The sequence below is a fragment of the Heliangelus exortis genome, chromosome 10 (assembly GCF_036169615.1).
Source record: "Heliangelus exortis chromosome 10, bHelExo1.hap1, whole genome shotgun sequence".
Taxonomy (NCBI): domain Eukaryota; kingdom Metazoa; phylum Chordata; class Aves; order Apodiformes; family Trochilidae; genus Heliangelus; species Heliangelus exortis.
The window spans coordinates 5026315-5054140 of NC_092431.1; the positions used below are offsets into that span (position 1 = coordinate 5026315).

The 27826-nt window shown below is 43.2% G+C and overlaps 1 long non-coding RNA gene across 1 annotated transcript; it reads left to right on the top strand.

The window, feature by feature from the left end:
• Window positions 1-1388: 1388 nt before the first annotated feature.
• On the top strand, window positions 1389-27527 carry LOC139800367 (uncharacterized). The gene is made up of 3 exons (XR_011727715.1): window positions 1389-1674; window positions 17327-17430; window positions 27107-27527. It is a non-coding gene; the product is annotated as an uncharacterized lncRNA (long non-coding RNA).
• The last annotated feature ends 299 nt before the right edge of the window (window positions 27528-27826 follow it).

Sequence of the window (27826 nt, forward strand, 5' to 3'; positions counted from 1 at the left end):
CAGAGGTTTTTTAAACTATTTTTGCTTAAATATTCTATATCAAAGAGGATATTTAATAAAGGACAATGCAAAAAATACTCTGGATTCCCTATTATGTAGCTCTGTTACTGAGAGAATTTTGTCATGCACCTAACAGCCACTGCTTTGACTGATGTTAAAAGTTGTTAATCAAGAGCTGTTAGCAGCTCTTCAGAAATCAGACTTTCTTGTTGATTAATTTGATTGTAATCAGTGGTTAAATTTTTTTTCTAGCTTGTTCCCTACCATCTAGGCAAGTTTTCTAACAGATTACAACCTCTGATCATCTGCTGTGGTGCCTCTAAGCTATTGGGAAAGTGCCAGAGCTCTCTTAGCCAGCTGAGAAGCTCCTGGTTCCAGCAGAGCCATGCTAACAGGGATCAGATCAGGTACTGGGAGACGTTGGCTTGGGATTGTGAAAGAGCCTCTGTGGAGTATCTTGATGGATTCCATTCTGCCTCAGCCTCTTAACTCTGTGTCAAATGTACTGCAAAGTGTGCTGAAGCTTAACAAATGCATTAGGCTGCTGGCTCTCCAGTTTCACTGTGCAAATCCTCATAAAAGATTTGCTTGTGTCTTTTTCCAGTCTTAGCACCTGTTCTGTATTTCTCAAAAACATGTCCTTTGTGAACAACTGGAATTAGCTTGGATACAGTTTTGCAAATGGGATGGGAAAGCCCAAATGTGTTTAAAAAAAATAAATAAATAAAAATTCAGTCTACATTGTATATTTTTACAGACCACTAGCTGAGAATGGTCCGTCTACCAAAATCTGTTTACAGTCCTGCAGTGAAGAGCATCTGGGCCACAATTTCTACATGGAAATGTAGCCTCTTTTAGTTCTCTGAAGAGTTTGACACAAGCAACTCCTTCATCCGAGGGGTCACAGCACTTCCCTGTTGAAGCACAAGAGGTCATTTTGATTGTGTCATGATAATGAATTGTCCTGACAGTTATGGAGCTGTGAAATCTTACAACTCTTATATTTTGGCATACAAATTCTGCATATTTGAAATGGGTATTTGAAATTATGCTGTGCTGCAGCTGCAAAGAGAGTATCCTGAGCAGCTTGATGGTCTTTTCTAGGCACCAGCTTGCTTTTCTGTTGCTCTCCAAAGCTCCTGAGGCCAGTGCTGCCTGTAGCAGTCCTTCTGGGAGGCTTGCTTGCTGCTTCAGTGGGGAGAAATAGTCCTGACTGGTGGTGGGGCAGCAGTCAGGCAACACACTTTATGGGGGCAAAGTGAGGGGATGCTAAATGAACAAGGGAGGAACATCCCTCTAAATATGACATGGTCTTGTTTTGAGAAAATGCACTGAAGTGCCTGTCCTTTGCTTTACACCAGTGTTGTGTGGCAAAGAGCAGCTTCTTGCTCCCTGCAGAGTCAGCTGTGCAGGAAATGGTGGTGAATTCAGTAGGTGGTTAGTCAGTCCTGCTTCTAGGTTATCTGACACTGATGAGTCTTTAAATAGAGCTCTTTGGAAAATGTGCTCTGGCTGGGGCAGGATGAGCCAGCATCCACTTTCAGTTTGGAGCTGCCTTTAAAATTTAGGCCAGGATCAGAAAAACTATTCTGATCTGTACTGAAAGAACTGTAGGAAAATTCCTAAGATTACAGTTCAGATCCTGCCATACATACGTCTGCTTAGGAAAACAAAGTAAGTGATTTTTCCTGTTGGTGCACAGAAGTAGCAGGGGAGGGAGTATGGAAGGGCCTCAGGTGAGAGTCTGTGTCTGCAAGGCTGGAGAACATCACATATTTGGCATATAAATGTGCTTAGTTTGTAGTGGGAAAAGGAGACAAAGAGGGTATCAATTACTCTTAATCTGTAGCATGAGCAGATTGGCTATGGAATCATCTAAACTGCCTTTTCTGACACAGGAGGGGTTTGCTTAAAATTCACATGTGTGTAGAAAATGGAAGTAAAAGAAATGTTCTGCTCCCTGGGGTTGGGACATTTCTGTTTCTTTTGATGCAACATGTAGCTCTCTGCAGCCAGATCTTCCAAGTCTTAAAGTTTCTTTGTTTCCTTGCAATGATTCCTGTTGATTTGCTGTTGTTTTTGAGGCAGTGGATGACCCCAAACACAGTCTGGGATAAGGCTGCAGTAGTGGATGGGGTTCTTGCTCCTCTTGTAATTATGTAGGACAGATATGGAGTCAGTTTTGGCATAAAGAACCCCAAAGAGCTGATAGTAAATGTGGTTCATGGGAGGGGGTTAGATCATGATTAAAAGGCCAGAAGAATGGGCTAGAAAGCCCCTTTGGAAAGTGAGAATCGAGCTTTGCAAATATTTAAATAAGGGGAATTAATAACTGGGGCTTTCTTTTTCTCCAAGGAAGTATCTTGGTCTTCTGAATCAGAATTCAGTATGTTTTCTTTATTTTTCTGATGCTGAGGAAATCTTCTCTCTGGTGAGGTTCTCTTTACTCACTCAACTAGTAGGAAGTGATGAAGAAACATGTTAGATGGCACTGAGAACTCTCCATACTATTTTTGACTGTTATCTTCAAGACCAATTTGAATGCATGCTGTTTACAAATCTTTCTTCAAATACCTTAGACATTACTTTAACAGGTACCAGGAATAATGTGAAACTGACACTGGGCAGTCACAGATTGTGGTGATTTCCTCCACTTTGTGTCTATGTGGTGTAATCCCATTTATAGGCCATTTAGAAGTCGGATGCAGTGCTGGCAGTGGCCAAGCTTTTAATGCTGCTTCTTGGGAACCATCCCTTCCCTTAACTCTCTGCTGCACTGTAAGGTGCCAAGATACCCTGTGAAAACATGGGAGGAATGAGAGAAGAAAAGGTGGCTTCCAAAATTGCTTTTTTTCTCAGTGCTCTCTCTGCTAATAACAGCAAATGATCTGTCTGGGAAACTTAAGGTTTTGAGCTTGACTAATTGTGCTCTCCAAGAACAGGCTGGTTAGCATATACAGGTATGAAAGCTGGGGGAAGATGATTTTGAAAGCTCTAAAAGAACTTGGGGTTATTCAGCCAGAAAGAGAAGCAGTGATCCCTATCTTCTGGTCATGTGTGCTTTCACAGGCAAGGAATGTGTTGTGGGGTTTATCCCACTTGCATAGTATGAAACACCTACTGGCTGATCCAGATTTGTTACCTGTGAGATAGCAAGAACGTAGAGATAAATCTTTTCAGGATGTTGGGAATGGTGAACCAGTTTGTATTTGCAGAGCACTTGGAAAGCAAGGTTTAAGCTGAATAAATCATAAGAGAGGACTTGTTCTTGTCAGAAAACTTGAAAAAAAACCCTGAATTCAGCAGTGAGGATGGTTACAAATAGGTATTAGTACTTCTTCCATCTCAGAAGCAAAGCTAAATATTAGAAGAGAGGGAGCAGAAAAGTTTGTTTTGCCAGATTGTTGGTTCCCATGTTGTTATGCTTGTGTAGGTCAGTAACCAAGCAGTGACAACAGCACAGCCCAAAAAGATCTTTAATCATTCAGAGCTTTTCTGGACAAACTGCTTGTAGCTTGCCAGTAAGTCCTGAAGTCTGGAAGCTGCCTCATCTGCTGAGGAGTTTGGCAAGTACAAGGACATGTGATACCTCAGGGACACTTCACACAAGGTCAGGTTGTGCTGACTGGGCTGTGCTCCCTGCTCTGGCTGGCTGCAGGCAGATCAACCCAAAGCAAAACACATTCTCTGGGATTAGGACAGACAGGAGAATTTGGGAACATCACCCATAAGGGTTGAGATCCAAGAAGTGTTTTGAAGGTTTCAGTGCTGAACGTGGCAGTCTTGTAGCTTGGGGTGGATGTGAAGGTTGGGGTCTGTAGGTGTGAAGGCCACGACTGTGTGGTGGGTGAGAATGAGATCTGCCTCCCCCAGCTTGCTGCATGGCAATTTGCTGCCTCAGCATCTTCAGTCCCTGCTTTTCCTGTCTTTTTAAGTAGCACTCTAAGCATCACAGGTGGTGCTCTGCCCTGAAGACCCCCAGGTTTTGTTTTGTAAATAAGTGCTTAAAAATGATAAAAGTAAATGTGACTTCTTTCAAAGTACACCCAGGGAAAATGAGCCCAGCATTGGTGGAAGCCACTGAGTATGTAGGAAACTTGCTTTGGGCTCTGCAGTGCTCTGAGGGGCTTCAAACCCCCCCTTCTGACTGCCCTAACCACCAGGGCAGGGAATCTTCATTTTTCCTGCTCTGAAGGCCTTTCTGCTGCTGGAAGTAATGTGCTGTTTGGAGGGATAAGGGAGGGAGGAGGTCAGCTCCATTCCCAGGGGAAGGGAGGGAGACTAGGGCTTTCTTGGAAGACCAGAGAAATGTTTCTCCTAGTGTTTGTGCAGAGAGAAACCCTGCCTCAAAACAGGATTGCAGCTCTCTTTCTCAGGATTCAAGGCATTTTCCTGTGATGTGAAAGATGGAATTTGTAAAGTCCCTTAGGCAGAAGAAGGTTATGAAGCCCAGTGTTGTGGATGAGCCCTGAGGCAACCACCCAGCTCCTTCAGCATTGCCTTTTGGTATAGTCACTGATCTGCTTTGCAGTGCAGTACTGGTGTGGTGAGGCCTGAGGATGCTCCCAGGAGGAGGTTGACACTGGTAGAGCAACACCCAAGCTGGAGGTGTATGGGGGTGTAATGGGGTGCTCAGAGTGGTGTGGGATGAGAAATCAAGGACCTAGAGAGCTCTGCTGGCTGTAGGGCTGAGGGGCAGCCAAGCAGTGTTCAGGAATGCAAGGGGGATCAAAGGAGGCATCCCTGGTGCGTCCTCCATGGATGGAGACCTGTGGTGCTGAGCTGAGCTGCTGGCCAGGGCCAGCCCTTCCTGCTCCTGTCAGAGCCAAGATTAAGCAAGCTGCTCATTAATGAGGTTTCACAGTTTTCTGGCCTGGGTCCCTCAAAAAAAGCTGCTCCTGGAAAAGCTCAGGTCTGATCCCGCCACCGGAGAGGATGTGGGGCTGTTCCTGTTTTCCTGGGAGTCACACTGTCTGCCAGCTTCAGGAAGACAAATGATCTCCCTGCCTTGAATCTGGTGGGGTTGCAGCTCAGGCTGTAGTAACACTGCTGCTGTTGTTTGGGTTTTGGAGCCTTGCCTGGCACTAGGGAGAGAATAACGAGTGATCAAGAAGTAACAGTGGAACATTAATGCAAACTGCAATAAATACAGAGATGCATTATTAATGGAGCATTAAAACCAAAAGGGCAAGATAGAGCAAATCATATGCTGACAGTACAACAGCTCTGCAGAAAAGTCCCAGGGCAGTACCTTGGAAAAAAAAATCAATGCTCTATAAAACACTTCCAATACAGGGTTCTTCTGTACCATATTTCCTCTGCCTGGGAACCTGGATTGTTTCTGGGAGATGCAGAATTTGAGATGTGTTTTAGACCCAATAGCCTCATGGTTGTAAATAATGCTACAAACCAGGGCAGTGCCCTTGTTTTCCCATGGGAATCAGCTGTGATTTATTGGATCTGCTTTAATTTTGGATAAAGCTACAGAACTCAATTTTTACAGGAACAGCAGGACAGCAGAGTCTGAATTCTTCCTCTTGCCAGGCTCAGGCTGGGCAGGAGTTTGAGGCTGGTCCTGGACTCTTGTCCTGCCTCTGTTGTTAAGTGACAAATAGTCCTGAGCCAGGAGCAGCAGTAAGGGGGGGCCCATGACACCAATGATGGGGACAACACAAGGTGATTTTACAGTCACTGAAGCTCACCCAGCAGCTCTCATGCTTTGCTTCATGGTTGGGGCTGGGCCAGGGCTCTGGGCAGAAGAATGTTGCTGAAACAGCTCTTTTAAGGTGCTGATGATGCATCTGCTCCTCTCACCACTAGACTGTGGGTCTGCTCAGTTATCTCTGGTACAGCCAGATCACTACAACCTTGTGGGATGGTTGGTTGCTTGGTGAAGAAGCTTTATCTTCCTTATCTGAGATGGAGCTAATGCCCACACATGCTCCAACTTAACAGCCCAGCAGCAACTGTGCTGGGTGCCCTCTCTGCCCAAATGCTCTCCCTGCCTGGGATGTGTTCTCCATCAGCTCTGAAATCAGTCTCTCCCTCCCTCAGCTGAGTGGCCTGTGGCTGCAGAAGGTCCCTGCTCCTTTTTGGCTTTAGGATGATGACAAAAAGCAGAGCTCACACCAGTTGCTTCTCCTTTCTGTGCAGGGAAATTTCCTTGCTTCAAAATCAGGGAACTGAAACAAGTAATTTTTTGTTGGTGGTGATTTTTTTTTTTCCTTTTCTGTCAGCATCTATGATCTCAAATAGTTTTCCACTCTAAGCTATTTACAGGAATGAGTGTCTGCTGGTTTATTTGGGGGATGGGAGACCAACATGGAGAGCATCTGACTGGCAGCATGTCCACCTGGTCAGGCAACGGAGCATCAAGCCAGACTGGGATTCATCCATTGCAGTAAAATCCCAAAATCTCTGCTCTGTGGGGATCTGTGTTTCCCAGGGCCTCACTGACTGTGAATTTGAGTCAGCATCTGGGACTTGGCTTCACACAGGCCTACAGAGCCACTCAAGGCAAATGTTTCCTCCTGGGATTTGTGGGTATTTTTAAAAAGGAAATCTTTAAAATGGGATTGAGCTGTCTTCCTGGAAATGCTGGGTTGTTCCAGGGAAGCAAACACTGCAGTGAAAGGACTTGGACTCCTGTGTACCCGTTCTTCTGTGTGAGATGAACTGATCCTTTAAAATAAGGTTTTTTGGATGAGAAAGTGGAAATGTCAGTGCTAGGAACATGCATGCCCTGGAGAGTTGGTTTGACTTCAGCTTTTATCCTTGCTGGGTCACCAAAAATCCACCAAACAGACCTCAGAGCCTGATACATCAAGCCAAAAGAGAATTTTCTTGCTATTAAAAAAACCCCAGCATTTTGTTCATAGTCAATCAAAAGATTTAATCTGAGCCTCTGCTTAGGGGAGTTACTTAAGAAACCCATGATTTTTAAAGTGATTTTTAGATGTGAAAAGGTTTGTTCCAAAGTAAAACAAACCAGCCAGTTTTCAATACCTGCAGTTCTAATTTCTTTCTTTTTCCCCTAAAATTATTTTCTAAATCCTGCTTAAATTAGTAGAGTCTTGTGGACAAGAGGGGTTTATTAACTATTTGATTAACCATTTGAAAAAAAAGTCCACCTATAATTACATAAAGAAAGTTTGTGATGGGTGCAGGTTCCTAGGGCTTACTTTGACCAATACCATTTACCTGTCTTGGGACTCTTGAGTCTCTCATAAACTGACCCAAAACATCCTTGTCAGGATCAGTTAAAAATCTTGTGCTGGAGCCAAACACCCACCCCAGCCACCCACCTATTGTAAAAGTGTCTTTCAAGCCATCACCTCTATGTTTACTCAGGCACTGTCTTGGGTGAGTGAGGGTTTGAGGAATATGGAGATGTGGAAAATGCTCCCAGTGCATCCATTTCCCTTCCCAGGAAGCATCATCTGAGAATCACCACATCCTGCTTGTGTCCTACACAAAGCATCAGCTCCATGGGATATCTCTGGTTTTTGAGAAAAATCTCCTGCAGTTAAACAAAAAGAAAAAAAAAAAAAAAAAGGATCATCAGACCTGGTATGATTGAAACTGCTGTGAATTTAGTTGGTATCTGCCAAAGAGTGTTATTTCAGGACAACAGGCTGAGAAATCCTGGATAAACACAGCAAGTTAAGTAGTACCAAAGTGAAGTCCTGGCTTTGCCATGAAAGCCAAGTTGGCTGTTTTCAATCTCTTGAAGGTGGGGTGAAGGTTACTGTGTCACAAGTTTCTTCCACTGAGTGGAAGTTGGACCTTATGTGCACTGGGGAAAAAAATGTCTTCTTAACTACACACCTCAGTGCTGCAGCTACTCACTACCTAACTACTCATGAATTACCTCAGTTCAGGACCCAAAAATGCCACAGGCTGCAGCACTCAGCTGTGCTGCATTGGCAGGGGGCAACACAGCTGGGAGCTTTGAACCTTTGTGGCTGTTCTTGTGCTATACTTTGCATTGTCTTTTTTTTTTCTAGTTCAGTGTTTTCATGCTACCTTACTTAGCAGCTGCTCCTGGTTAGATGGAGATCTGGCATCACCTTGTCAGCTCCCTACTGTCCAGGCAGGGCAGAGCATCTCAGCCTCCACTTCCATAGAATGGTTTGGGTTTGAAGGCACCTTTGAAGGCCATTTAGTCCAAGCCCCTTGCAGGGACAACTACAACTTGATCAGCTTGCTCAGAGCCCCATCCAACCTGAACTTGAATGTTTCCAAGGTTGGGGCACCATTCCACCATCTCTCTGGGCAACCTCTTCCACTCTGGTCTTGTTACAGGTTGGTTTAATGCAATGAAGCTGGAGCAACTCAAAGCTTCCACTAAGGGAAAGGGAAAAGCTGCATGATTAAAGCAAATGCTCGTAATGCTCACAAGATCCTGGGCTCTGTTCCCAGCTCAAATACAGATGTCTCATGATCTCAGACAAATCACATCACTCCAGGCATGGCAGGGCCTCATCAGTGACACAGCCAATACTTCTTTAAGATAGACACTTTGCAGCAAGCTCTGAGGCTTGCCAGCAGAAGCCACTGCTCCTAAATAAAGGCTCACAAACCCATTCCCTGGCTGCATTTGCTGCCTGCTTCTGCTTCAGTTCTGATCACCTCAAAGATATGTGATGTTATTTTTGTTTACTCTGAAAGCCCTGTGCAGAGCTTGCTGGCACTTTTGAGTCAGTCCTTGGTTTAGAACCCTGCAAACCACAGTCAGCCTTTTTTTTTTTTCTTTTTTTCAGCACGGGAAGAAAAGAATTATGGTTAGGAAGCAGCCTGTCCAAACTGTACTTATTATATTGTCCTGTTAAAGACAGGAAAGGTGATAAGCCTTTCTGTTTTCATCAAGCACAAGTCCTCTGCTGTGCTGGTCCAAGGAAGAGAGAATATTTTTGGGTGCAGAAGCTCTTTAGCCAGCTGTAAGCACAGCCTGTGCTTTTAGCAGAAGGGTTTCCAGTCCATTTTCCTGCCTTCTGTCCATGGGGAATCACCAAAACACATCAAGACCCGAAGATGATGGATGAGGACCTGGAGCTTGGGGTTCTGCCTGTTTGCTGCTTGCATTTGCCCTTTGATTTTGGGTCAGCTCAGAAAGCCTCCAGGGTGAGTGATTCTATTTCTGCAAACCTCGGGTGCAGGGCAGAGGACTTGGGCAGTTTTTGGCACAACGTATGTTAGTGTCCTTCAGATTGCAATCATCTTATACACTGCTCTGACAAGAAAAACAGTGTCTGAGAAGCAAGCAGTCCATCTGAATGCAGTTTCCATCTGCCAGATAATTCCCCTTCCAAGAGAGAGGTGTGATGATGCACCAAAGAGGTTTAACTCAATTGCCAGACATCAATTACCCTTGGTCTCTTTAGTGCTTTACAAGCAATTACTCCCCACACTAAACCTTTCAAAAGGCAATACACCCAGGAAGCAACCAAGCTCCTGAGGGAGAGGACCAGGGAAATATTTTTAGGTTTCCTCAGGCACTAGCTTAGCTATCTAGCAGACCCACCAACCCTGCTTATCCCCATTGCTGCATTGCTTAAAGCTTGACTTAATGCCACCTTACAAGATGCTGGCTTAGGTAGCTTCTCTGTTTTTTCTCAACTTTAGTTAATGACTCTTGGATGGTGTGGAAAGCCCCCCAGCAGAAAGCGTGTTCCTCCAGAAACCAAACTCTATGACAGGGGCATTTATTTTGGGGTTGTTTATAGGATTTGGGTGAGGATTAGGAGTCAGGCTGCTGCAGACAGCTGAGACTTCACTGGGTGGGCTCTGATAGAAACCATGAGCATCAGGACAGAGTAAAGAGCCCCAGGAAGAAGATTTCCTACCATCAGCCTGGGGGATTGTTGAGGTAGACCCCCCCATGCTCTGCTGGATCACTGCCAGCAAGTTCATCCCCCAACCCAACAATCCACAGGGCATGGTCTTCCCCAGTCCAGGGCTTTTTAAAATTTTTTCTCACCTGCTACTTTTGCAGAGGTTTTGTTCCTGGCACCCAAGTGCTGAGTCGCATTTGAAATATAACAGCAGAGATCAAAGCATCTTGGCTGTGCAGCTGCTAAAAATTCCCCATTCACCTTGTGCTCCCTTCTCCCCTGGGATGTTTTGGGACCCAGCAGTTGGTTGGGTGGCACATTTTGAGAAGTTCCTTCCTTCCTCCACAAGCTGTGGAGGTGCAGGGTTTCTCCTGGTGCCATGTGAGGAGCAACATGGATGCTTGTTTTGGCTATCCTGTGGTGGGGTGGCCCTGAAAAGCTCTTGTGTGGCACTGTATGGGTTCCCAAACCTCTGCTGGGCCATGGCCAAGGCCCATGCCCAGCCAAGCTTTGCTCAGTGCCTGCTGCCTGTTCAGAGGTGTGTAAGGATATGGGTGGTCATGGGCAGCCCCAGATCTACTGCACATCCTCCACTGGGGATGGTTACACACTGCAGATGTGAAGACTGTTGGCTGAAGGTCATCCAGAAACAAGATTTTGGGGGTTTTATATCAGGAATATTCTATGCTGAAGTGTGAACCAAGGTTTATTTCCAGCATCTCCCTGATTACCCCGTGGAGAATTTGGATACAGATGTGGGCTGTGTGGCTTTACCCACCAGTGGCTTCCACAAGCCCATGAGCTCTGAGCAGGCTGTTTCCTGCTCTGAGGCAGCCCCATGAAATCACAGCCCCAAATGTTTGGGTGGTGAAGGAACTGAAATTTTCTAAATCTGTGTAGGGTCTGTGTTTATTTTTCCAGCTGTGACAGTTTCCCCTTCTTAGAAAGCCATGAGTTTATGTCATGTGGTGATGGGTACTTCCTTGCAGAGCCTTGATCCCCGGAAAATACTTGTGATGCCTTCTTGAAAGAGGAAGTTTCTTACTGTGGTGGTTACTGTTAAGGATTTCAGCACAGAAACTCAGATCATTAAAGGCAGAAAATAAAGTTAACTCCAGTTACTTCTAGGAAAACTTAAGAGTACTGGATAGCCTCAGATTATGAGTATCTGGAGTCGCTAATAGTAAAATTAAGGAGCCACTTCATTTGCTTTTTAATAAAGAGCTTGAAAAAGATACAGATAAATGAGTGGAAGGAAATAAGTAAGCCTCTAAGCTTCTAAGAGACACAAACTCTTTTTCCCTATGGCTGTTACAAAGGAGACACACTCTGCTTTCTCACAGATTCTTTCTCTTATTTATTTATTTATTTAGTTAGTTTTAAATTCATTATGTGGTCACTTTTTGTTAGCAGAAGCATAACAGGCTACCTCCAAACTGGTATCTTGAATATATGTATGGATATATGCAATGAACAGATGTATGGAAATATGTGTGTGTGTGTATAGGCAAATCACTTCAACTTCTCAAGAAAGATTTAGATGAAAATAATATTCCTGATGAGCAAATCAGAATAAAAGTTTAGGATTCACTGATCCAGCTTTAAACAAACTGTGCAGCTGTAAGCATGCAGACAGTTATGCACATAAATACAAATAAATAGAAAGAAGTCTGCCCAGTAGTGAAGAAGTTAACTGGAGCAATCTCTGTGCAGAGTAACAATAACTACTCATGCAAATAATCTCCTTGAACTTTGCCTGACCAACTGCAATTGCTTTGACAATGCATGCAAGGAGGTGGTTTTATTTGTGGTGCCTTTGCAAGGCTGTGAATGAACAGTTGAGAAGCACTGAGACTGATGTCCCCATGGCACTGTTGTCTTTCTTTACACACTGCCTGAAAAACAGGCAGAGCAGGGATGCCCCTGGACATACTGCTGCTGTGGCTTTTCCAGCTCTTTTAAGGCTGGAAACCAGAGCCTTGAGTTGGAAAAGGCACATCCCAGTGATAGAAAGCCATGAGAAATGTGATTTATGGAGAGATGTAAATGTTGCAGCTGTGAGGTTTGGTGGAGAACAAGCCAACCCAACCACTGAGAGAAGAGAGATAAAAATCACACAGAAGTGCTTTTTCCCAAACACTTACTTGGCTGGGAATTCAAAACAACCAGTTTTAACAGTTCTGGGTTAAACAAATTAATTATTGACTTCTGTTAGGAATGACTCCTTTTTCAGTCTATCCTCTTTCAGTGGAGAAACTTATACCTGAAAAATCATCCAAGTCTGAGCCAGGGAATTCTGGCTCCCCTCCAAATTAGGCTTTGGTATGAAGGCAGAGAGTGATGGGTGCACAATGGGTACCTACAGCCTCTCACCCTCCTGCTCATTCACCCTCTGGTCCAGGTAGCAGATGAATTAATTTCTCAAATTCCCATTTCTTTTCTGCCCAGATTTATTACTTTTTTTTTTTTTTTTTTTTTTTTAAGTAGCCATCAAGCACACTGGGCGTAATCCTTGCCCTTTGAACATCCTCCAGCCCAGAGGCAGTGCCATGGCTCTTGCTCAGGCAGTCCATGCTTCACCTTCAGAGGGCATTGGCAGGAAACAACTTTAATCTCATAAAAGGAAACTATTTCATAGCCAGCAGCCATTAAACTGTGAGATTCCTTCCTGTGAGATATGTTAGCAGTGAAAAGTCTAACAGGGCTTAAGAAGGGATTAAGCATGTTCATAGAGCAGGGGGTCCTGTGCAGCTCTGGAGCACTCTGGCTTATTTACAGCCTCTGCTTCAGGAAACCCTCAAATTCCTTGCTGCCAAGATTTGAGAAAGAAAAACAAGGAATGGATTACCCTCTATGTACCCCTTTTTAAAGTGGTGCTGTTGGAGAGTCATAGTGGGCTATGAAGATTTTTGTCCTGACCCAGCACAGATGTTTCTCTGGGGTCAGCAGATCAGCCCCCTACACCTGAGCCTGCCAGAGGTGGCACTTTGAAGCCATGGCCTCTGCCTTGGTTCTCCCCTTCTGACTGGATCATACAACCACTTTACACACTCTTGTAGCCAGCTATGAGGTTTACCTGGTTTTTTGAGCCTTCCCCCAATGCCCATCATGTTTTTATCAGTGTTCAGCACAGTCTGTTATTTTCCTGACTTCCTTGTCCAAACTGCTGGGCTGGAGGACAACAGCCCCAGAGTTTCTGCCCAGTGGTTTTCACAGCTTCTCCTCCCCATCATCATCTTCCTGGCAGGTTCAGCTCTAGCCAGTTGCCCTCATGTCAGAAATGCCATTGCCATAGTCAGTCCTGGCTTGAGGCAGGAGGTGGAACAGAAAATCTCACTCAGTCTATCTCTCCTGATCTTTTATGATTCTTCCCATTCTTCAAACTGGGTTATCAGTGGTAGTGGAGAGGTAAATTTATAGTTGAGTGCTAGCTGATTGTTGTTCTTGCTTCTGGATCCACCAGTCTCCCAGTGTAGCTGGGCAAGAGCTGCAGAAGTGATTCTGGAAGCACTGACACTGATGTGTTAGGGCCATGAGGATGCTTTCACCTTCAGGTCTCTGCTTCACCAACTCTGCCAGGAGGTGGTTGGCAATGAACACATCTACAGTGCACTGAGGTTTTTGCTTCAACAAATGTCCTGGTGGAGGCTCAGGCCTGGAGCAGAGCAGTTGGGTGTAGGCTGACCTGAGGGTTACAACCTAACACTACAGCTGCTGACTCCAGCAGAGGTAGCAACAGCTCCAGCATGAAACAGGGAGACAAACCCCAACCAGGCTTGGGTCTAAGGCAGGATGATGGGAAGAGTTGCTTTCAAGTTGATATGATTTCAGCTTCAGCAGACACAGGCTTTCCAAAACCATAAATTTAGGTCAAAGAGATCATCTGACATCTGGCCATAAAAAAACCCAAAGAATTGATGACTCAGTGAATGATTTTGCTCTTTCACTGTATCTAGATTCTGATCTACATTAGCTAAACCAGACGGTGCAAGGTTTCTAAATTGATTTTAAATTGACCTAATTAAAGCAGTAAGAGCACATAATGGAGATGTACTTAACCCAATGTAACCCTTAAATCAATTAAATTAGAATTTAGTGATTTGCAGGCAGAAGCTAAGCCAATTTAAGAAAGAGTTAAGACAGGTTAAGTACCCCTGGAGTGCAGGTGTACACTTCAGACTAATTAAACACCATCTAGTGCATGTTGTAATGTATCCTGACCACAGCCAGTATCACCCAAAATACACAACCAATTCAGGAACTCCAGCTTTTACCATCAGAAGTGCCAATGACTGCCAGGTCATCACCAACCATGACATCTCAACTTGTTCCATCTTTACTGCATCCACTACTTCGTGTTCAAGTAAACTGCTCATGCTGAATGCATCTTCTACAGGAACTTGAGAGTTTTCTGCCACAGCTTGTGGTTAGATGAGCTCCTATTCCATGTAGACACCACACACTTGAGTTGAGTTGTCTGACACGAATGCCTCGTGGTGTCAGCGTGACAGCATGTGATAGATGTAGGACAAGGCATGCAGTGTGAGAGAAGCCACTGATCCCTGGGGAAGAGGGCAGCAGAAAGCCATAAGCTGGATAGTTTATTAAAGCACCTCTTTCAGACAGCATCTGGCTCAGTCTGAAGACCTCAGAAGAAGAAGGAGGAACAAACACAGTGGCACAAACTACCCCTTGGCTACAGCTGTAAATGTCATCTGAGCTTCACATCTGAACTGCTCCAGCTCCAGCTCCAGCTCCAGCTCCAGCTCCAGCTCCAGCTCCAGCTCCAGCTCATACTTCCTGGCTCTTCCACTGCCTTTTCCTTAGCATGAAAGTGCTAAAAGCATTTTAATGAGGGTTTTGCTTTTTTTTTCTCCCTGCAAATGTATGTCAATTAGAGGTTGAGTACATTTTCTAAGGGATGGATCTGAGTTTTGGAAGATAAGTTGAAAGGATGGACAAACCCTTGCTGTATCACTCCACTCCTTCAAAACCAGCTGCTCCATCACTCATTGCCTCCTGGTTTCTTTGATGGATTGAATTTTCCTCCAAGTGGTCCATAAAGGCACTGCCTCCAGTCCCCTCCTGTCCTCTCCCCAGCCAAATATCATCTCTCTTCCAGAAAACAGGGAGGGAAACAGAAAACCAAGTGAGAAGAAGTGGTGAAACCAGGAAGCATTTGCTAGGAGGCCAAGTAGGTGGAGATAAAGGCAAGAAGAGGGCAATGAGTGATAAGGAGATGGGAGCAGGCACTGAGGCACTCAAAACAGACACCAAGTAGACACAGATGTGCTGCTGGTCTCACCTGGGCAGGTAGCCATGGCCAGCACAAGCCTGCAGACCATGCCCATGGCAATGAACCAGTGGTATGCCTGGCAGAGCATCTCCAGGTGAATTTCCTCATCCTTGTGAATGGGATAGAAACCTGGCGGGAAGAGAGTTATTTGAGGGATGATATTCAGGTATGTCAAGTGTCCTTTACAGACTGTTGCACTGCTGGGGAGGTGAGGATCAGCATTGTTCTGCCAGGGCACTGCAAAGTCAGTCAAACAAGTTCCTGGTACAGAGAAAACAGATTCTGGTGGAGCATCATTCTTGTTCATGATGAACTGGGGATGAAGAGATGGCAGCCAGTCACTCTGCAGCTGCTGAAGAACAGCCAGGGGGAATGGGATTTAAGGAGCAAGGCTGTGGCTGCAAGGCTGGTTGCTCAACACACCTGGTCTGCAGCCAAGGCACAGAAGGAGAAAGTAAACACTTTCTGCCTGACCTACATTCTGCCTCCGTTGTAAAGCAGGACAAATAAAGCAGGCTGGAGGCCAACAGAACACACATCCAGAAAGTTCCTGGAAGCAGGGCCAGGCTTGCATGGTGGTCTGTGCAGAGCAGAAGCAGTGACACTGAGCAGGCTGGGAAGCAGTGGAATTAATGCAGATGATGTAAACATGGCAGTAGAACCAGAGGGATGCTGCCAAACTGTGATGAGGAAGTAAACAGCATCAGGAAGGTAAGATTTCTTGTCTCAGCTGTGTACTGGAATCCCCACACACATTCTTCCAGAGGCCTAAAAAATGGCTGCATAAGCCAAAATTTAAATATCAGAGAACTGTGTGTGCCCTATGTGGCAGGTTTGAACAAAATGAACTCTTTGCTTCACGATAAGGATAAGGCTGCTTCTTGAATTATTTTTAGTAATATTGTCATAGAAACCACAATAACTGTTGAGGGACAAGAAAAGCCAACTGCATTTCACAAGGAGCCTCACTGCCCCTAGGGATCCAATGTCTCACATGCTCTCAAAAAAGGGAATAGAGAAGGACCTGGGCCAGCTGTAGAGAGAGCATCTGCTAAATACAAGTATAAAACAATAGAATTATCATTGGTTTTAGTTGTCAAGCTGGCTTCACAGCTAAGTCTCATGTTTGCAAATATTTCTGTCTGGAGAAAAGTCACTTAAAAAAGCATTTTTAGTGTGTTACTGATTTTAAAAAGCAGCTTAAAATGGATTTGGGTTTTTTAAATGACCTTTGTCCAGTGAAAATCTGTGACAGATTTAATGCAAACCAATTTGTAGTTAAAAAAAAAAATTCAATTATTGCTCAAAAGTGCTAAAAAGCCCTCTTTACCCAAGTTGTGTCTGCTGTACCTAGGGGTTTATGAAGCTGATACTTCATAAATTATGAACTTCATAAACTTCATATTATGAAGCTGATACATGGACTGAGACTGTGTAGGACTTCTAGGCAAAAATTTCTTCATGCCACCTTCATCTCCACACATGAGGAATGTCAAACCATGTAATTTCCAAAGTTAAGAACTAAGTGTTCCTGCATTAGGTTGGATTACATCTTTACAGACTTTTTAAAGCTTTTTGTCTGTTTTAAAAGCCCCTTTCTTTTGCTGGTGATAAGTAAAGGTTATTAGGGCAAGTAAACTCAGCTGTTTTCTTACTACTAATTAAATATTAGTAATATTGATTTAAATCAAAGTCAAAGGCCTCATTTTCCAAAACAGTTATCTGCCTTACTCTTATTATCTTTCATCAGAAGCAATAAAACACTTACCCTTCCCAACACAGGAAGTAAGTGAGTGGAAGAATATAGATAGGAATATAATTACCAGAGAATAAAATTGCATTATCAGCAAAACCTCTAATTTGGTTTAAGTAGCCATATTCTATTTTGGTTTGAAACAGGCTACTCCCTGAGAACTCAGATTAATTTTTATACCTCTGCTTGCTGCTGAAGAAAAGCTGCAAATAGGTGACTCAGAGCCACAGTCATGTGTGAGACACCTGAGACATTGCATTTTTTTGGTCTCCAGTTCTGCAGATGCCTGTTGCTATCCATCAGGGGCTGTAATGCCTAATTGAGCTTTTTGTTTTCTTTTCCACTCCAGCCTTTCAATACTGTTCAACCTTGCTTAAGGCAAGGTCTGTGTACCTGCTTGCCTGACCTTGTTTAGCTGAAATTTGATGCTGTTTTTTCCCTAAGGTTCATCTGACTCAACCTCCAGGCCTCCCACAGTGATATGGATATTTTAGCCAGAAGTTCTGAGCTTCTTTCTGCAGCAGCCAAGAGAAATAGGAATGTTTAAGGTAGGATTCACCCTCCTTCATGTAGCAAGGTCTGCAGTAGAGTGAGGAGATCTCATGCTGTAAGAGCTCCACTCTCACCCACAACTCCATCAAACATCTCCTAAAATCAGAGGGAATATTTGCAATTAATTTTATAAGGGCATTTCATTACAGGCTATGGCAGAAACATTTGTCCACATAACCACATCAAGTGCAGTTACCTCTGGGAGAAGATACTCCAGCAAATGCTCTGGGACAGTTGTCTCACCAAGTTTTCAGCCAAAATAAAAAGGTCACAGAAAGCATCTTTTCACTACCCAAGCTTAAGGACTGAGGCTGATTCCTGAGGCCACAGTGGCCATAAATGTCCTAAGTGCTTGTTGATAGTTATTGAACAGAAAATTAGGATTATGTGCAAATGCTGCATTTCCTGTGAAGCCACTTCATCCTCACACTTGTCAGGGCATTGCTTTCTCTCTAATGCTTTTAAACTAGTAAACTTCAAAGCAGTAAGTATTTAATAGTGATATAAGTGCATTTCTATTTGAGGAGGGAAATAGACTATCATGATGTGAACATGTTTACACTGAAGTATTTGTGGGTTTTCTTGGTAGGATGCCTCTGTGAAAAAAAACACAACAAGCAAGCAAGCAAGCAGAGAAGTTCACAGCCCTAATTAAAGCAGCTATAATCTTTATAAGGGATAAACAACACCAAAGGCCAGACTGACATCCCCATAGTCCTGCTGACAAAGCTTGCTGCCTGTTGCCTGGCTTTCAGCAGTGACAGAAAACCTCCTGGCAAGTGGATGGAAACCACTTGCAGAGGAAAAACCACAGTGGGACTTGGCTGCTCCAGTGCCTGTTGAGCTGCAGGACCAACCCCATGGCTGCAGGGATGCTGCTGGGCCTCAGCTCTGCTTGAATTTTTGGATGCTGCCCCAGGTCTAAAAAGGGAATCATTTATGAGAATACTCACTATAAAAAGGGCTCCCTGGTCCCCACTCAGATGGGAGAGAAAAGTCTGTAAAGGGGCATTCAAGCAACCAGTCTCTTTCCACCTTAATGTTTCCCATGGGTTTTGGAAAGATCTCCCTTCCTTTGAGCATTCCCAGCTCACAGATCCTCAGCCAGTTAAAGTTTCAGCTAAAAATAAAAATATTCGGGTTAACCTTGGGTTGCTTCCTAGAGAAGGAAATGTCCTGGCTCCACTCAGTTTCCCAGGGAAGGGAGAGCTGTGGGCACCACTGGAGGGATGGAAATTGCTGTTTGGATGTAAGGGATAATGTGCAAAAAGGGATCTGGCAGGGGAACAGCAATGCTGGTACAGGAGCACTGCCAGGGAAAAGGGAAAAGCCAGGATAAACCCTGCTCCCTCTCTCAGGCTTGGTGCTGCAGTGCAGGGCTGGAATGGTACATGACAGAAGATTTGGTGACATCCTCTTGTGCCTGCAAAGCAGAAGGCTGTCAGCAAAGCCAGGCAACAGTTCAGTGGGGTTTCTGCCATGTGAACTTGTGTCATGTTGCCATGCTCCCAGACTACATCAATTTATCCTGAGTATTCACCATATTCCTGTGGAACTGGTGCCCTGTAGCTATCAGCTCATGGAGATCACACGTGTGACTGTGGAAGGCTTAATAATAAGAATAATATTCCAGCAAAGTGAATTATAGGGTTTTTTTATCACAAACACTGCAAAAATAACACAATATGTTTCCAATTGTGTTTTAAAACACAGCATCCTTCCCAAAAAAGTTATTTCTGTGTTTTCTCCTTCAACACTCTTCTTGCAAGCAAAGAGTAGACCAGCAGTATTTCCCCTTGTCCCCCTTTACACTGAATATATTTATACTAAGGCAGCATCTGGACAGCCAGGACCTTGCAGACTTCAGCCACTGTGTCTCAGGAATAAAACTTTCAGCAGAAAGAGTGTTCAGATACCAATACACATTACAAAGATGGTTTGCCTTTTTTTTTTTCTTTTTTTTTTTCTTTTTTTTTTTTCTTTTTTTTTAGCAGAAATAAAAAGAAAATGGAAACAAAAATGGAAAGAATAGATAGTGCAAAGTTAAGTCAAATATAGATGTGTCACAACATGCTGGGCATCCAAAGCATGGAGAAGGTCCAAAGATGCCCCCAAACATTTCTGAAACAGGGTTTTCAGGTTACATACTTTTGCAGGAGGAAATCTCTGGAAGTTTATTACAATGTCAGAACCTTATTATTTCTGTCTCTCAACCTGAAATGCCACATCTTAAGCAAATCATTTGGCAGCAGTGGACAGAATGGAAATGGCATGCATTGGCTCAGGGCCAATGGTTTTGAACTGCCTCACCAGCCTAGCTGGTAAATAATGCTCTTCTCTGTTCTCAGTGTTGATTTATCTTGACCCAGGCACCTCTTTTGTCCCCTGGCACAAGTTCAGTGATATTAGCAAGTAAGCATGATGTAACATTTCTACATTTCTAGGAAGAGCAGCTTGATTTCTGCTGTCAAGATAAGAGATCTGCCCCATGCAGGAAGTGGTGGTGGTGTTATTCAGTGGACACTCCAAAAAGGGGGTTCTAGAAGCACCACTGAGCACCCCTGCCTTCTGCCTCTGAATTATTTGGGCACCTACTGGCCCTTGTAACATCTACCCAGATTTACAGAGAAAAGTTGACTGAAGCTCTTTTTCTGTGAGCTGGTGAACCAAAACCTGATATAACAATGACTTGGAGTGGCTTGTTTTTGATGACTGCTTCTCAAAAGAAAGAAAACCTGAGCTTGACAATCTAGGAAAAGAAAGGAAGAAATAAGGAGATGGGTTTGGACCTGCTCAGAAGATGCTCTGGTCATGCATGTACTCCATGTCTGACCACCTGGTGACAGAGAGATGGACACAGACATCATGCATGGTGGATCCAAGGCCATGGTGCCCTCCTGGGTTTGGCACAGGGGAATGGAGAGAAGGGATCAGCTGTGGGGGTTCTGTGTGCTGTACACAAGATGTGTCAAAACTGCCCAGTGCAGCCTGGATAACCCCTTGCTCTCAGAGCTTGTGTTCTTCCCCTTTGGGCACCAGTGAGCAGCCCATGGTATGAAAATGGGGATATTATGATCTGTCCCTCACGTGGTGTCCATCTTGCCTGCTCTTTTTCAAGCTTTTTAATTGTTTTGTCCTTCTCTGATTCCTATTATGACACAGTAAAAGTATGTGCTGTGGGAAGCAAGCCTTAATTTAATTTGTTATGCAGTTCAGAGAAGTAAAAGCAACTCTTAAATGACAGATCCTCAGCAGATCCTGAAAACTCTGCATGAACTCTTTGACACGGCCAGGCACTATTTATTCACAACATAACACAAAGCAGGACCCTGTCTGGCCATGGCACTTTGTCAAAATACACTTTCTGAAGCTGAGAAAAGCCTTGATGGGTTCAACTTGGGGAAGACAGATGGGACAGTCTCACTCTGTCCTCTAGGGAAATTGTGGAGCATGTCCCCCTGAAGTACATTTTAGGGCATTTGAAGAAGAAGGTGAGGGGAAGGAGGCTGCTAACAAGTGCAGAACTTCAGGGGTCTGTCCTGGGACCTCTCCTGTTTAGCATTTTCATCCAGGATCATGAAGAAGTGACAGGGTTCACTCTCACCAAAGCTGCAGGGGACACCAGTTTGGAAGGACCAGTCCATGGTGGGAGGATAAAAGGACAATAAAGGTATTAGTTGAAATGTGAGAGGTTCTGACCAGGTTTAAGGAAAAACTTTTGCACTGCAGCAAACAGTGGAGCAAGTTGCCCAGGGGGGCTGTGCAAACTCCATCCTTGGAGATTTTCAAGACCTGACTGGAAAACATCTTGAGCAACCTGGTGTGACCTCTGAGCTGACCTTGCTTGAGGAGGAGGTGGGAGAAGAGACTCCCTGAAGTCCATTTTAACCCAAATTGCCATATGATCCTCAGGCATGTCATTTATCTGCAGAGTAGCTTAGCTAAAAATTGGTAGACAAGGTGACTTGAAAGTTTGCTTAACTGATAAAAAATGGCACAGAAAGAGTGTGGTCTGTGGTGTGCACATACTTCCCATTGAGCAGGTCTTATTCTAGGTCCCTGCTTCAGAGATACACCCAAGGTTACAGCAGATACCCTAAATAAACAGGCTGACCAAAACTACAGTGTTGCAATTTAAACCAGGAGGTGATAAATGATTATGCTTCCTTCTGAAGAAATCTACTAATCTGCCTTAAAAAAAAAAAAAAAAAAAAAAAAAACAGGAAAAAATTCCAGTGTATTCTATTGAGTTTTAAAGATAACTGCTACAGGAGCTGCATAGGAATTAGTAATGTTCTAGAATATAAAAGGCAAAAATTACCTAAGTTAAAAAAAGAAAGCTTGCTAAATGAATCTACAGACTTGTTCCTTTTGCTTGGGGTTGTAGATTGATTCAGTTTACATTTTAACATGGACACCTCCAGGAAGGGCTGGGGCAAAGGAGAAAGAAGGGGAAGAAAGAAGCCAGAAAAATCTTCCTTTTGGCCCAGGCTGATGTGATTGTATTTAATATTCCTGGGAGTGGCAGTCCACAATCTTGTGGCCAACAACTGCCTCCTGGCCAGCTGAGCAGCCTGTGACAACCTCCCAAGGCTGTTTGTCACAGTGCATCAGTTAAAATTGGAGTATTTTTATTTTCTTTCCCCTTAATTCACAATGCCAGCTTAAATATTTGAGAGTAACAAACTGCTCTGCATGCAGCCATTTTGACCACTGACTTCTCTGCCATAAAATGCTTTATTTTCCTCTAGACCAGCACATTGTCTGTAGCATTACCCCTTCCATCTAGGTGGCATTTTGGATTGCACTGACAACTTTCATTCCCTTGGAAGTGAGCAAGCCAGGCTATGAACAGGCATTAATTTGGTTTTAATGCTTTTGGGAGTGATAGATTACAGGCTTTTATTATAATTTTTTTTCCAAATAATAATAAGCAGCAGCAAAAATGCTTAAATATCATATTAAAGTACTCAAAATGATGAAGGAATTAAGGCAAAGAGAAAAAGGAGGTGCAGCAGCTGATAGTATGTGAGTAGGAAGAGAGTAAGAACAGGGCAAACATGTTCCCTGTTATCCCAAAATATCTTCCCAGCTCCAGTAACCTGGAAGTCAGGAAGACAGCAAGAGTGCTGATTTTTCAGTTGCTTTTTAAGCCCATGAGAAGTTTTGGTATCCACAGTAACCTGAAGCAAAGATTTCTTAGATCTTAATTATAGACTGTATGAAGCCTTATCTCCTGTTGTTTGCTCTAAGCCTTCCAAGCTGTACTTTGATTTGATGTGCCTCAGTTCTTGTGTCTGATAAGTTAGTGAACAATCTTGATTCATGTTCCTTATTTGGACCACTGAAGATTTTATGTAAACTGTGATATTATTCTCCCTCCATTGCAAACTGAAGAGACACAACTGAGTCAGCCACATTCCATCTGAAAGCCCTCTTACTATTTATGTTAATTCTAATTTTTAAAATGATTTTCCAGTTCTACCATATTATTTCTGAATAGGGGATATGGGAACTGCAAAGGGAATTCAAGGTGCAAGTGCAACAGGGATTTGTACAAGGGCATAATTACTCTTTCTCTTTTGGTCTCTATTTCTCTCCTAATAAATTTTAACAATAATACTGACAGATGCCAATTTTCATTGGGATCACTGCTGAGCCCTGAGCTGATGTTTTCACAGAACCACCTCTCCTAACCCCAAGTCCTTTTTCTTCAGTGGTAAAAGCAAATTCAAAGTTCCTCAGTATATGTATAAATATAGGATTTTTTTTCCTCATATATTATCCTTTCATATTTATCTGATTTTAATTTCACCTGCCATTTTGTCACTGGGTCTACAAGTTATGTAAGACCATTTACAGTTTTTTTCAGTAAGCCCTACCCTAAATATCTTCTATCATCAGCACAATTTGTAAATCACCTCCATTCCTAACAGTTATTTGTCCATGTTTCATATCCATTAGCAGCATTTTTTTATGCTTCCTTCAGGGAGGAATCTTTCTGAGTGCCTTTGGAAATTATCATAGATGGTTAATTGAACTTCCCTGGGCCATGAGCTTGTTGTCTTCTTCAAAGAAAGATGATAAATTTGTGAGGCTCTAATTGGCTTTACCAAAAGCCATAATGACTTCCCCTAATGTGTCATCTGCATGTGCCCACAAAGCCTTTTCTTTTCTTCAGCATAATTTTTTTTTTTTTTTTTTTTGTCTAGTAAGGAAGTCAAGCTTCTGGGTCTATAGCATAAAAAATCTTCAGTGAAATACCTTCAAAAATCTGGTGGCACATGAATAACTTTCCAGTTCCCCCTAAGGCCAAGGTAGATTTAAGCAAGAAGTTAGAGACAGAAGTTAATACCTGAACTACTTCATTGCTGAGCTGCTTGCAAACTGTTGGTTGAACACCATCTGGTCTCAGCAGTTGGCTACTGCTCATTTTGTTAACATGTTCCTTCTTCTTTTATACTTTCACTTTAATATGAGACACGTTTTCCCAATTACTCCCCTTAAACATGCTTCCCAGTATTGGAGTTTACCCAAGTCCATCCATGCCATTCACAAATGCAGAAATCCATTTAGCTTTTCTCTTATGGCAGTATCTTCTCCAGATGCTCCTTCTGCATCTCAAACAATCTTCTTGCCTCACAGAGCAGTCAGACTCTGGCAGGCTCTCTAATTAGTTCCAGGAAACTTTTACTTTTACAACATTACTTTTTGTAGCTTTTGCAAGTTGACCCCGAATCTCCTTTTTCTTCTCCTTATCACATTTTGTATTCAGCCTGTCAGAGATAACAGTCTTCTCCTCATTTGGGAACAACTTCTCCTTGTTGAGGGAATCCTTCTTCTTCTGGGAATGTCACTTACCATGCTTCTCACTCACACAACCTTCCTTCAAGAAATGCTCTTTTTCTGGTGCACTGGTTCTGCCTCCAGCTTTAAACAGTCTCCATGCCACCCATGAAGACTTAATTCTTTCACAAGTTTTATGCTCCTTTTAATGAAAGCTTTGTCTTGTTTTTTATTACTCTGCTTTTTCAAAAATAAAGCAGAACACTGCTGATTTCTTTTTCTTGGTGCTGCAAGGGTGTTGACTCCCAGAACATTACAACTGCTGCTGCAGCATGGTTCTTGTCAATAATATTAGGATGCTGCTGAGAACCAAGCCAGGGATTTCTTCTCCTCTTCTCATTCCCCAACCATGGTCACAGTTCCTGAGCAGTTACATACAGTAACCCCCTCCCATGGCATTTACCCAACCAGCATTTGAATTATTGAAGTAATTCATGGTCGTGCTTCCCACCCTGCAGAGTCTCTGATCATCCCTTCCCAGATGCAGTCCTAATAGGCACTAAAATGGGTCCTAATAGCCCTAAACTGGGACTTCATCCACCAAGATTATTTTATTTATTGACAGAGTTAATTGGTAATTGGCAGATCCTCTAAAATTTCTATAAAATACAGGCACCTGCTGGCATGCTTCATCCTGACTTTGTGTTTACTTTATATATAATAATGCATATACTGCATTATTATATATATGCATAATGAGTATATATAATGCATACATTTGATCATTCTCTTTTCCTGCTGGCTTTAAAACCCTGAGCCTATCTTCCCAAGGAGACTGATGATGTTGTGGTTCCTGCCTCAGTTTGAAACAAGCACAAGTCATGATTTCCCATGCTGTTCAGGGCAAGGGGCTATGTGCATAGTGCATAATTTTTCTGATAGCTGGTCCCCTACCAGCATAACTGAGGTCTGTGTATTTCTGCTGTGGATCCCTATCTCCATTACTTCATCTCGAATTGTTTCTAGAATGTATTTTGATCTCTTTGTGCTGGCATTAAGCATTTTTCATTGCCAGGAGCAGAAGAAGTCATCTTTCAGGTAGGAGAATGAGTCTGGACATGAAGATGATAAATATCCATGTGGTTTTGCCTTTGTCCTCAATGCCAATTGGGCAGGTCCCACATACACAGGTGACTAATGTCACAGTATGCACTGCTCTATGTATACCATTTGTATGTAACCACAGGGGAAACTTCACTATTTAAAATTACTGTGGAAAACAGCCTGTATTTTTAGCAACAAAGAGTTACAAAAGCACTCTGTTGAGAAAATGCTTCTCCTATTAACTACAGCAGGACTATCTAAGCATTTGTTCTCTAGTACAACAGCAGTGTCACTATTCTGCAATTCATTCATCAATCAGAATAAACATTAAAGCATAACACAGCTTAATAAAACTATTAGAGCTGTGCCACAGAAATAATTACAAAGAGTGGTAATAAGAAAACCACTTACTTAAATGGAACATCCTTTTAGTGATGACTTACCTTACCCCACCCATCAAAGTAGGACAGCTGGAACATGGCAAGCAGCAAAGTCCATGATTCACACTTCTTCCTAGAAGGCAAAATTGATGATTGAACCTGAAATAATTTTTCTTGTATGCACCTAATGATGCTCAGAGCTGAGGTCTCTGAGTCAGCAGTAACTTGCTTTTACTGACTGATAAAAACTGAAAGGCATGCTCCTTGTTCCAGTTTTCCTCCTCCATGTACCTCCAACTATGTCCCAGTAAGGTTTATGGAAATGGCTAGAAGCAAGTTCACAATTAAAAGATTATTAATATAGGTGGGGTAAGAAGGCAATGTTAAAAAGTCAACTTAGAAAATAACAGGTGTGCATAAATCCAAAGCCAGACCAAATAAATGATCTTCTTCTAGCAGCTGGTGCCTATGCTGAGGGGATGGTTCTCACAGGCTTGCCCAAAGAACAATATTGAGGATGAACATGTCACGAGGCTTTCAGAAGCATTCTGGTGCCTTACTGCCACTGATTCAGTCCAAACGTACTTCAAACCCCTCTTTCCATGTCTAACTGTATGTTCAACTCTCTAAATGTCTCTGAGAAGCACTGAGTCAGTAACCACACATCTCAGAAACCATGAGAGTTCTGTCTCTGCAATGTTTGCTGCGATGCTGCCTCTCTGCCCACCTACCCATCCTCTACTGCTCAGCAGTGTGAGCTCTGGGCATGCTGCAGGGGGTACCTCTCATGTCCAAGCCCCAGGCTGATGATTCCCTGCCTCCCCTCACAGCATTTTCAGAGCCCACTTCATGCAGCAGGAGCTCTCAGCAACACCCTCCACATTTTTTTACTGCCACAAGCATTGTCAAAGTGTTTTTGCTGTAGTGACATACTTTCAGCAGCAAATGCTGCTGAAATTGAAAACTGATTTGAATTTATTCCCAGGACTTTTTCTTTTTGGTGGAAGTAAACAACATAACAACATGTCCTGAAGTGCTTTCTGCTATCTCTCTCCTTCTCTCTCTCTCTCTCTCTTTTTTTTAATGCCATTTTTTTCTCTTACAATGATGTGTATTTTTCTCAGATTTATTAAGATCTCATTTCTGATCCACTGAGATCACTCCTGCATTTTTAAAAAGAAATTACTATAATGCACCTTTGTTGCAGCTGCTCTTCTTCAAGGCTGCTTCCAAAGCCTTGGTTGTTTCCCAGCCAAAGCCCAATGTGTCAGGCCCTGTGACACCCTTGTGCATGCCTGGATGTACAGTCTGGGTCTTTATTTACATCTTCCAAGTCCAAACAAACGAATAGTAGGGAAGACAAGCATTAAGAGCTAATCCTAAACAAAACTTCTGTCTTCAGTCATGCCAACAGCTGAAAGAATGGAGAAGGATCTGCCCTGACTGTAAGTCAAAACCACCAAACAGCCCACAGAACACAAGCAACATGCTACCCATTTTAGAGACGAAGAATTTCAGCAAGAGAGGTGAAGAAAAGACCATTCTGTGGACAAAAAGCACATCTGCATTTATCTGGTACAAAATATGGAAGCATCTGAACCATCCTGCTTCATCCATCCCTTGCAGGAAGGGAACACTTACACCCATGCTTGTTTTCAGATCTCCGTGTGTGTTCTCCTCATGGGCATTGTAATTCCAGTGCTTATCTATCAGCAGCCACCAATGCCTGGACTTGCTGCTTCTGTTTTGCAACAATCATCTGGGCTAGGGAGAAATTTTTAGATACCTTAGCAAATAGCCAGATTATTTAAAAAAAAAAAAAAAAAAAAAAAAAAAAAAGCCTAGCTAGCACAATCTGTAATGACTTAATCTGTTTTCTTGCTTAATCAGCTGTCTCCCACAGCCAGTGCCCAGGCTTTCCAGCTCTGATCCAGTGGTTTTCTAGCTCTTTTTCTTTTTTTTTTCACTAGTTCAACCTCTGACTCATATGCCCATGATCAGGAATATCTGTAAGGCCATTTCTCTTCTCTTTCAAGGCAAGCAGCTATTTCCATGAGTCTAAATCAGAGAAATTTGGGTTTTTTTGGGCTTATTGTGGGTAGTCTCGGATGAGTCTCATCAG